Source organism: Acinonyx jubatus, chromosome C2 (assembly GCF_027475565.1).
Source record: "Acinonyx jubatus isolate Ajub_Pintada_27869175 chromosome C2, VMU_Ajub_asm_v1.0, whole genome shotgun sequence".
Taxonomy (NCBI): Eukaryota; Metazoa; Chordata; class Mammalia; order Carnivora; family Felidae; genus Acinonyx; species Acinonyx jubatus.
Genome location: NC_069384.1, coordinates 134,948,468 through 134,960,169, shown reverse-complemented (window position 1 = coordinate 134,960,169; position 11,702 = coordinate 134,948,468). Strand labels below are relative to the sequence as shown.

At 42.2% G+C, this 11,702-nt stretch overlaps 1 long non-coding RNA gene and 1 pseudogene across 1 annotated transcript; both read right to left on the bottom strand.

Moving 5' to 3' along the window:
• Nucleotides 1–260: 260 nt before the first annotated feature.
• Nucleotides 261–2,082, bottom strand: LOC106982272 (tubulin alpha-1A chain-like; annotated as a pseudogene).
• Nucleotides 2,083–6,498: 4,416 nt separating this feature from the next.
• On the bottom strand, nt 6,499–10,727 carry LOC113599790 (uncharacterized). Its single transcript, XR_003420681.2, has 3 exons — nt 10,204–10,727; nt 8,194–8,593; nt 6,499–6,783 (listed from the first exon to the last, which is right to left on the bottom strand). It is a non-coding gene; the product is annotated as an uncharacterized LOC113599790 (long non-coding RNA).
• Between the last annotated feature and the right edge of the window lie 975 nt (nt 10,728–11,702).

The following is an 11,702-nucleotide window of genomic DNA, read 5'->3' as shown; positions in this document are numbered from 1 at the left end:
GCCAATAGTTCCCGTGGGAATTAAGAGAAGTTTGCCATAAACTAAAGAATGTAGGGAAGGCTTGTTGGAGGAGGTGAGATTTCAACAAAGCCCTGAAAGAGTGGAAAGTAATTATTGCCTGAAGACAAATGTTTCCCTTGCTTCCCCAGTAAGCCACTCTTTTCCATCTGGGCCTCCATTTTCTTTTGTAAAATGGGGCAGTAGAATTAGTTGATCTCTTACGTTTCTATCCAATAACAAAACATAGTATGTTTCTCTGCTAAGAGTACAGTATTCAGATTCTTCACATAAAGCTTAGTTAGGCTTATAAAATTATCGACACACCCTGTTTTGTGTTATCCTTTTTCTTTTCTTTTCTTTTCTTTTTTCATTTAAGACAGGGAATACTTCATTCAAACCCATCAGAGAAATGAATAGCTTGGATCTGTAACAAAGTGTTGTGTTTTAAAGCATTGATCAATAACTGTATACGAGAGTATACACTGCCACATACAAATTAACTGATCAGAGCACAACTTTTCAATGTTCAAAGAAGAATAAGCTTCCCTGTAAAAGTGGTCCCTTTGTGATATTTTTAACTTTAGTACTCCTCTCCTTCTTCTTCACCCTCTCCTTCAACAGAATCCACACTAACTTCCTCATAATCCTTCTCAAGGGCAACCATGTCCTCAGAAAACTCTACTTCCTCCATGCCCTCACCCACATACCAGTAAACAAAGGCATGCTTGGCATACATCAGGTCAAACTTGTGGTCCAGAAGAGCCCAGGCCTCAGCAATGGCTGTGGTGTTGCTCAGCATGCACACATCTTGCTGTACCTTGGTGGCCAGGTCTCCACCAGGTACCACAGGGGAAGGCTGGTAATTAAGCCATCTTTGAAGCCAGTGGGGCACCAATTCACAAACTGGATGATACTCTTGGTCCTGATGGTGGCAATGGCAGCATTTACATCTTTGGGAGCCACATCACCATGGTACAACAGGCAATAAGCCATGTGTTTACCATGGCGAAGGTCACATTTCACCATCTGGTTGGCTGGCTCAGAGCATGCATTGGTGATCTCTGCAACAGAAAGCTGTTCATGGTGGGCTTTCTCAGTAGAAATGACAGGGGCATATGTGGCCAGAGGGAAGTAGATGTGGGAATAGGGCCCCAGGGTGATCTGGAATTCTGTCAGATCAACATTCAGGGCTCCATTAAATCTGAGGGAAGCAGTGATGGAGGACACAATCTGACCTATCAACCTATTTAGGTTAGTGTAGGTTGGGTGTTCAATATCGAGGCTCCTACAACAGATGTCATAGATGGCCTCATTGTCTATCATGAAGGTACAATCAGACTGCTGCAGGGTGGTGTGGGTAGTGAGGATGGAGTTGTAGGGCTCAGCTACAGCTGTGGAAACCGGGGGGGGGGGGGCAGAAAAATGGAGAACTCCAGCTTTGACTTCTTGCCAAAATCCACAGAGAGAAGTTCCATCAGCAGGGAGGTGAACCCAGAAATAGTTCCCCCTCCAAATCTGCAGAAAACTAAGCAGCTCTTGAAGACCTACTTACTGGCCAGCCAGTTTCTGAATTCAATCCAAGACAAGGTCAATGATCATCTTGCCAATGGTGTAGTGCCCTTGGTCATAGTTATTGGCAGCATCTTCCTTGCCTGTGATGAGCTGCTTGGGGTGGAAGAGCTGGTGGTAGGTGCCAGTGTGAACTTCATCAGTGACGGTGGATTCCAGCTCTACAAACACTGTCCTGGGCACATGCTTGCCAGAACCTGTCTCACTGAAGAAGGTGTTGAAGGAGTCATCTCCTCCCCCAGTGGCCTTGTCACTTGGCACCTACCCATCAGGCTGAATGCCGTGTTCCAGGCAATAGAGCTCCCAGCCGACACTGCCAATCTGAGCACCAGCCTGGCCAACATGGACGGAGATGCGTTCACACACAGTTGTTGCTTTGCAGCTGCCAAGCAGATGGCAGAGAGGAAAAGGAGAGGTTGTTGCTTCCAACAGCGTGACTCTTAAGTAGCCAATGTAAGAGAACCTGTCCGCTTTGTTGTTGATTATAGGGTATATTCTTAAGATCATTCATGCCCTTCTAACAAATGGGTTTATCACTCAGAAGCAGCCATGCAAAAAAAGAAAAAAAATAGCGGAATGATCTGTTAAAGGTTCAGCTAGGGTGCCTGCTTAGGAACAATACACCGAAGGCTTGAGACTCTGACCTCCAGGATGCAGTGTAGATGCTACTCCAATACTTGACATGTGGTACTATGTCTCCAATAACTTGAATACAAAAGTACAAGAACAAAGAGGAATATGAGTGTCCCCTCTTATCATCACACTCTGTAGCCCACTTGTGGCATTTGTGCTTTCAGTTCCATAACCCTAGGCTCCTAGGTTCTAATTCCCAAAAGAGGAACACTTGCCAGGGGATGCAAGGTGGTTCCACTGAACCAGAAGCTGTACCTACCACTTGGATAGCCTGAATTCTCCACGGAAGTGATCACAGAAAGGAGTTAATGTACTGGCTGAGATAATCAACCTTGATTACCATGAGATCTTAGGGTTGCTTCTACACAGTATGTAAAAATACAGACATTCACTAAGACATCTCTTAGTATGTGTTTTGTACAGAAATTGTTTATGTGACTTGTCATGCATTTTTTCCCAGAGCCACATATACACAATCAAGGGGGGCGCTTAGTTGACTTGTACTCCATATCTGGCCTGGGGGTCAGAACTGGCCCTTCTGTTCCTGACGCCAAGTGGGATTACCATGCCTCACCAACTTGAGCCAGACCAGGCTGGTCCCCTGGAATGGATTAGGCGGGGAAGAGGAATATGCAGATGCCCAGACTCTTAGAACTGTGAGATATAATAAAAGAAACCAAAAATCCAGCTCGCTCAGGACTGCACATAGGCAAACTTAATGACTAACCATAAATCACAACCCAGATTGTCCCCTCAATCGGGACTCCAACCGGGCTGTTCAATGTGGGGCTTCCCCAGTCAGAAGTTTGGATGTTGTTAAGTACTTGATTTGATGTATTAAGCCTTCTTTGTTCTTCTCTGTACTTCTCTCCCTCTATATGTTTACTATATAATTGTTTAATTCCTTATATTCCCTTTCCCTTATAATCAATAAATTCTTTCTCCACAAAACCAGAAGTGTGGTTATCGTGAATACTTACTATTATTCAGAACAGTATCTCTACACCCACTACTAACTGTCATTGGCCAATTAGAACAACTATTATCCAGTAACACAGGACAACAAAGGACTTAAAATCCTCAGTCTGGGGTCTGGGTCACCCCACTAGGCAAGCATACCAGTGAGAGTACTTGCACAAGGTGAGGAACTCTATGCGGGATGGTGGAGGAGAAAAATGAGAAGTATTACAGCCTCAGGACCCACTGAAGAAGCAGTAGTAGCTTTTCACTGACCTTCCTGCCTTATCTCTTCTATCACAACCAACATACTCAGAATTTTTGTTACTTGAGACCAACCAGCCACACTGGAGTCCCCATATTCTCCTGCCTCTTTCTAACTGAGATTCAGATGAAATGCCACACCAAAGAGCATTTGTTCTGGCTTCTAAGAAGCTGCTGAAGATGCTGGACGGTGCACACCAGTAGTGCTGAAGGGCAAACTGTGGTGCAAACCTTGACCAGGAAGAGCAAAGAGATGGAAAAGAACCAGGTAGATAAGTTCTCTTTCCTTTTCTCCCTCCGATGGAACATTCTCAGTAGTGATTTCACCATGCAGCCTGGCCAAGTGGGTTGACCTGCTAAGTGACTTGCTATCTCTTTCAACTTCCTGTGAAGTAATAGCCTGTATGTTACCTCGCCCTGCTTACCATCCTTCCCTGCCTCACTTCCTTTTCTCTCACTCTTGCTGCCCTGGACTCGTATCTCTCATAAAAAACATCAACACCTAGTCCTTGCCTCAGATTCTGTTTTCTAGAGAACCTACATTAGATAAGTACATTATTCAGACTCCTTTGAAGTCAGATATGCCCATGCAACTGAATTCTAACCCAGGGAATACAAGGAGAAATTATGTATCCCACTTCCAAAGTTGACACAAATTTGTTCTTTTCTATACAAACTAGAAAGGAGAAAGAAAAAGAAAACCTGGGAACATTTCAAAGCCTCTCCATGGCAGAGCCTTGGTTAGCCTGTGTCCCTAAATGACAGTAGAGGAGTGCTATGTGCTCACTTGTGCACATTCCCATTACTATTCCATTAACAAAAAATAAGCTTCTATTATGTTTGAAACATATTTGAGGTCTGATGGTCACTGCAATCAGCATACCCTGGTTAACAGACTTAAACCAGCAACTATTAAAGTTATTAGACCAGCAACTACAAATAGTGAAGATGAAGAGTCAAAAAAAGATATGATGCAAAAGCTAGGAGTCATATTTTCTTTTTTTTTTCTTTTTTTTTTGCTGCCAGTTTTCCTGAAACCATATCTTGTTTGTAAATTTGTATAAATGAAGTAAAGCAACAAAGTCACGATTCATTTCTCAAAAATTTACAGTTAACAGGTCTTCTTTACAAGCCATTCCCACCCAGTCACCCTTCAACCCATCTTCTCACACCTTCAGAAAAAAAAAAAAAGCCAAATGATCTGAACTGGCAGGTGTTCATCCATGCAAACATCTTCGTGCAGGTTTTACCAACAAAGGCTACAGTCCTAGGAATGCAAGAGAAACTATGCTAGATGCAATCATTGAAACTAACAGACTTCTTCCTTTCTATCCCTACATGTTACCAACAAATGAGAGCAATTTTTCTCTAAAAAGTAGAAAAATCCCCATGCGAGGAGCACCTCATTTCTGATATTATGAGTAAATGGTGAGTAAATCTGAGTAAATGGTGCCCTCTGATCTTAAAAACTCAGGAGGACAGCGTGGCCCATAACCATGACTCCCATTTGCAATCGCTGCTTAATCTCTTACACAAACCACTCAAATGTCTCCACCCACTTCATTCTCTTTCTCCCTCTTGGTACCCACATCATCCCTCCCTAAAGATAAGCTTGTGGTAGAGTGGAAATGGGAGAGTTCTTGCTTTTCTCTCCCTGCTCTGTATTCAGTAAGAAAGCACAGATGCTGGGTCAGTCATGTGCTAATAAAGGATGGCAGCTGCATACCAGAGAAGCTGTGAAGGAGAGATACAATCCAAACCAAAGACCGGGGAGGAGATGAGTCAGGAGCACAGGATGAAGTCAACATCTGTGGCTTCTGCTGGAGGGAAAGGAATAGTTCATAGATCTTGCTAGATCTCAGCCTCGCTAACATGACATCTTAAATGGAGGAAAAACTACATTATCTTTGTTCATTCAACATACACTCACAGGGAAATTACTATGCTTAGAACTTGTAGAACACCAGGGGCAATCACCAGTGCAATGTACAAGATAATTAGATATGTGCTCTGATGGAGCTTGTGGGCTAGTCTAGAAACTCCATACTATACTCTCAACAAGGGATTCATTCCCACCGGCTTTCTTAAGAAAAATAAATTGCAAAAGTGATTATTATCATTATCCTAAACATCACTTATAAAACTTCTAAAAGCATCCTCTCATGGGTAAGATCTAAATCTCAAGACCCTGGCTTCTGAACTAAAAATCAAAACAGAAGTTCTGATAAATTGAAATTCCCTACTATCTCTCCACGTTCTTTCCTCCTCTAAGGTCTTTAAATGCACTCTCTGATTTTTAAAAATGAACCTTTCTGTCATATCAGGGAGAGGTAACACGAAACAGTGCTAGATTAGTGTGCAGATTGAATACATCTTTTTGCTAATTAAAATATCAGGTACGGGCTGAACAAAGGCAAATGCCAGGAAACTTCATTCTTCATAGATGGTGTTTTTGCAAATGGAAGACTGCTCGCACACGAGAATGGGTACAATGGCTGGTTCCGCCCTCAGAAAGACAAAGCTGGGGCATAATGGGGCCCAGTATGTACAGCCTGACAGACAAGTGGGATGAGGGGAAAGGAAGGGAATAAGTCCTGGCACGTGTTTAAAGCAACCCTGGATGTGAAAATGGCTTGGTGGTTATATTATTTTTGATATCTTTATCAGTTAGAGACACATCATGACATACTGATGTCTGAAGCAATATGAGTCTAGAGTTTGCTTTAAAATATGTCATTAAAAAGGACCACAAAACATGGATATTTGTTAAAACTAGGTCATGGGCACATGGGTAAAATCTGTCTATTTTGTATGTTTGAAAATTTTCATTATAAAGTATCTTTTGAAGAGCTACACACTGGGTCAGAAAGTTGTATACAGCTGAGGTACCAAGCTGTGAGCCTCTAACTGTAGCAGCTGTTACAGCACCGATAAATAGAAAATTCATGAACCTTTATTGCTCATCGTCACCGAGACATTGCTGCATAGTGTGAGGAGGTTCCTCATATTTGGGGAGGAGAGTCCTGATGCGGTAAAAAAATAGGATCACAGTCGCTCTTTGTTGTGGCACCTCAGAGGCGGCAGGCTGCTTTGGGAAGAAGCTGAACAACTCTTTTCCAGCTACTGGCTACCAGAAACTCATCAATGTGGATGATGAATGCAAACCCCGTAGCTTTTGTAAGAAGCGAATGGCCACAGAAGTTGCTGCTGATGCTGTGGGTGAAGAACGGAAGGGTTACACGGTCTGACTTAGTGGTGGCAACGACAAACCAGGCTTCTCCATGAGGCAGAGCGTCTTGACCCACGGCCGTGTCCACCTGCTGCTGAGTAAGAGGCATTCCTCATACAGACGAAGGAGGACTGGAGAAAGAAAGCACAAATCTGTCTGGGGTTGCACTGTGAATGCCAATCTCAATGTTCTCAACTTGGTCCTTGCACAAAAGGTGAGAAGGACATTCCTGGACCCCTGATACTATGGGGCCTCATCACCTGGGGCCTAAAGAGCCCCTAAAGAGCTCACCTAAAAAAGCTAGCAGAAGCCACAAACTTTTCAGTCCCTCTAAAGAAGACGATGTCCACCAGTATGTTGTGAGAAAGCCCCTAAATAAAGAAGGTAAGAAACCTACAACCAAAGTGCCCAAGATTCAGCATCTTGTTACTCCGTGTGTAATCTACCTAAATGGCGCATTTCTCTGAAGAAACAGCATATGAAGTAAAATAAGGAAGACACTACAGAATATGCTAAATTTCTGGCCAAGAGAATAAAGAAGGCCAAAGAAAAATGCCAGGGACAGATTGCCAAGAGACAGGGGCTGTCCTCCCTGAGAGCTTCTACCTTTCAGTCTGAGTCCAGTCAAAAACGAGACTTTTCAGGGTGCCTGGGTGGCTCAGCCGGTTGAGAGTCCGACTTCAGCTCAGGTCATGATCTCATGGTTCATGAGTTTGAGCCCCAAATAGGGCTCTTTGCTGTTAGCACAGACCCTGGTTCAGATCCTTTCTCTCCTTCTCTCTCTGCCTCTGCCTCTCTCTTTCTCTCTCAAAAATAAATAAACATTTTCTAAAAACTTAAAAAAAACCCAAAATTTTCTAAGAGTAACAAATAAGATCAGACATAAAAAAAAAAAAAAAGATCACGGTCTTTGTTCTCTACACAAACTCATCCCAGATGCCACCTGTCTCCTTCTCCATATGGTTGAGAACCAACTCATGTTTACCTAATTCTACTATTTCCATATATTTCATCCCGATCCAAAAACATGCGCATGGCTGCCTCTACTATGATATATTTCCCGTGCCCATTACTTAACCTAACAGTAATTATTTTTCCATATCATGAATCTCTCCCAATCAGTAATAATGACGCTCCCACCAGCTATTGTTTATTTTTTCCTAAAAAAATGAACCCACATCTGTATTGAATGAACCCTTCTCTCCAGCCAGTGTTCCCTCACTTCCCAACCCCCACAAGGACCCAGCCCGGGGCTGGGCTGACTTCAGGCAAATAGTCTTTAGCTTCACTTATAGAGCTACTAACTAAATACTGGGATTTAAGCATGAACAGTTCATTCATTGATCCAATAGACAATTGTTAAGCATTTATTATGTGCCATGTGTTACAGCTACAAAAATAAATCAATGAGATATTAACCTCGAAGAAGGTGAAAATCTAGCATGTGCGATAAATGCAAAAACAATTGCAATAGGTTGTAGGAAAAAATGCAGTTAGATACGTATGCTAGGTAGACCGGCAACCTCAGTGAATATACTCACTTCAACTTTTTGGAATTAGGAGGTATGGCTATGAGGACTGGGCTTCCAAAGATGAAAAAAATTCCTGATTTTGCCTCTGGAAGGTAGAGCAGTGGTTTGTCAGGCATGTGTAAGAAAGCTTAGACATGAATTATAAAAATTCCATGAAGCTAGAACTAATAAAGGGAAGTCATAAGAGATAAGGTTGGAGGAAAAGAATATGAAGCTTCTTAATGCTATAAACCTTGTGATATAGTCCACAGAAAATAAAAAGTCACTGAAAGCTTTTAAGCAGGGCTGTCAAACAATAATACTTGCATTTTAGAAAAAACTTCCCTGTGGTAGAGTAGGGGACGGCTCTGAAGGCTCAGGGCGAGGCCACAGGATGGTTGTAGCTGTCCAGAGGACAGAAGACATACACCTGAATAAAGGCAATGACAGAGAAAGAGGACTCAGATGGCCCATAAATGTATTTACCGGCCTTGTATAAACCTTTATTTCTCCCCCAAAAGAGTCTATTTCCTCTAATAAGTCACCCTGAGAGACTATTGGGGAAAATCGGGGAGCAAGAATATTTGCCTGCTGTGCCCTATTATTCATTCCCTACAGATTTTCTCTCTTTCTCTCCCTCCCCATAAAGCCCTCAGCAAGTCCCAGTTCCTCCAAGCCATTTCTTGGCTCCTTTCTTCCTACTTTTTAAATTTGATTTTTAAGTAATCTCTACACCTAACACGGGGCATGAACTCACGACCCCAAGATCAAGAGTCGCGTGCTCTACCAACTGAGTCAGCCAGGTGCCTCTCTTTCTAATTCTGAGCTCTGATCTGTACACTCTTCAGCTGTTTGGTTTATACTGTAAAGGCTCCTTGTTCTAGAATTGTGGCTACGTGGACCAAAGGCATCTGCCTGAGTGGACAAGAATATGACAATGACATGTAGCCACCGCAATACACCGAAGTCGAGACTGATTTTGACAAGAACAAAAGCTTTCTGCCTGCTGCCCCTATCTTATGGGATTTTTAGGGTTTGGAGAAATAGCCATTGTCTGTCTTAAAAATCCTGAATGCCCATGTGAGACTGAATGCCATTTAGATAAATGAGCCATTTATAGTGATGGTTCCTGTAACAGAATTATTCAGTTGGTTGCTCCGGAATTTGTTCCTTTTATTTTTAAAGTTCAGTGGAAATTAGTTTTGTCAAAGTACTCTGCAAACGTTGTTGAGAAATTAAGTTCCAGGGGGTAAGATCCTAGACAAGTGTCAGCTGGCACAGCAAAGGTGTCAGGAACGTTATATGTTTAATTAAGTGTTCACTGATCAATAACATAGGTATACTTTATCCCAAGATAAACACTGATATATACATATCATTGAGAGAGTTCATTTTTTGAGAGAAACAAGCCAGGTAATTCTTCAAGGCAGACAATTCCAGGACCATGACCTACCCGTTACTTGGTGACATGCTAAGCGGGATTCCTGCTACCATTACTGTGTGGTCAACATCCGTCTTGGCCACTGCATCCTTTTCTTTCTGGGGCCTTGACCACTTCTCCTCTCCCTGCCTCTGTTCCCCAAACTCCAAGAGCTAAGACACTGTTTGCAGCTTTCCGAAGCATCCCGCTTCGGCATTTTCCCCTGGTCAGCCCCCTTTCCAAACTATCTCCTCCTCCAAACGAGCCCACTAACTATTTCATCTCCTCAGCTAGGTGTTAGAGGAGAGGCAATGAAAATGCCTGGTTAAAACCAATTCACACTGGTGGTAGGAGTCTTAACTTGCATTGCAGTTTTCAGCAGAACCTGTTATTCCAAATGAATCTCTGATTGGTGGGATGCACGAGGGAATTATTTTTGTGGTGTGGGGAGCTAGAGTTCTTCCTCGCTGATTCATACTGACCAGAGCCTCTATATCCAATTTTCCTCCCTCATAGAGACTCCTACAGAGTCTACATAAACACATGCTGCAGCCCCAGCCCTCCAGATTACACCTAAAAAAACCTCAGCAGGAAACGTGGTTTGGCTTCCCAGTCCTTACAGTCTGTAGTTGAGTTTCCTCCTCCGGAGTCACGGGCTCACATTTGGACTTTTTCTACATAGGCTTCTGTGGCTCCTAGCAAAGATAAAAGTTATACTGATTATCTCTTGCACTGTTGTCTTCTCCAAATAGCAAAATATCTAGCATGAAAGTTAATATTAGAGAAGAATAGCGGGGAAACAGTGACCACAATGCAGACCCTCCTAAGAGAGTAAGTTAATATGGAAATCAAATAAAGAAGTGAGGTGCATCTTTATAACACTGCATTTTAACATCAGCTCATTATGCACAGACAAACCTTCCCTTTATATATCCCAAACATTACCCATAAAATAGGGAACAAGTAGGAAGCCCCCGTGAGCACACACACTTCTCACTAATGCCCTTACGGTCAATTCTGCAGCCAGCTCAGATCGCTGTCTCTTCATTGCACACCACATGAAATGTGGCCTGCATTCAGGGGCCACATTTTAAGAAAAAACATGGTTCTTTTAATACTGAACACACTTGGCTTTGACCATAAACAGTGGAATTTCCTCCAACTAAACACCTAGACAAAGAGAGTCCACCGATCATTTGGCTTTCTTTCAAAGAGCTCAAATTCTATCTTCACAGTATCTCCAAGCTAAGGTATAAATAAACTAAACAGACTCTCTCGTGTGCACTATGACAGAACTCAGCTTCCCGACTAGATGTGCTAAGTCCCAAACCAGAGCTTCATCCCTGCTACAAAACCTAAAAAGCAAGCCTAAAATTCACAACAGGCCCCTAGAAAATCAAACCTTGGATATAAGGCCAAGTTCCACTACCTTATCGTTCAACAAATCCATGATGAGTTTCCTCTCTGTGCCAGGTATTAGCTAGGCTCAGGTGATACAAAGATGAACAATAAAAGAGAGTCCCTTCCTTTTTTAGCGGGGCTCACGGTTTAATGACATAAGCAGGCAGTTACAATATAGTGTAACTGTTGTGACAGGCCACAGGTCAAGGGCACACAGGGCGGAAGCATCTACACCACTTAAGAGCCAGGGCAGGTGAACATCAGAAAAATTTCTTAGTGAAGAAGGCATCTAAGATGAGGGATTTTATTTTTATTTATGGTTTTTTTTTTATTTTGTACTTTCATATGGTTTCAGGCTTACAAAAAAAGTTGCATGAATGGCACAAAGGATTCTCATACACCCTTTCTCCAGATGTGCTAAATGTTCTAACAAATATGGTCTCTCATATATGATATATATATATATCATATATATGTGTGTATATATATGTATATATACATACATACATTTTTAAAGTCATTTAAGAGCAATTTACAGAAATTATGCCCCCTTTACTCTTAGATACTCCAGTGTGTATTTCCTAAAAGCAAGGACATTCTCTTCCATAGTTTACAATTAGCAAAATTGTGAAATTAATACTATCTCATACTACTGTCTTAACTACAGACCTTATTCAAATTTCACCAATTGCCCCAACATATACTTTATAGCAAAATA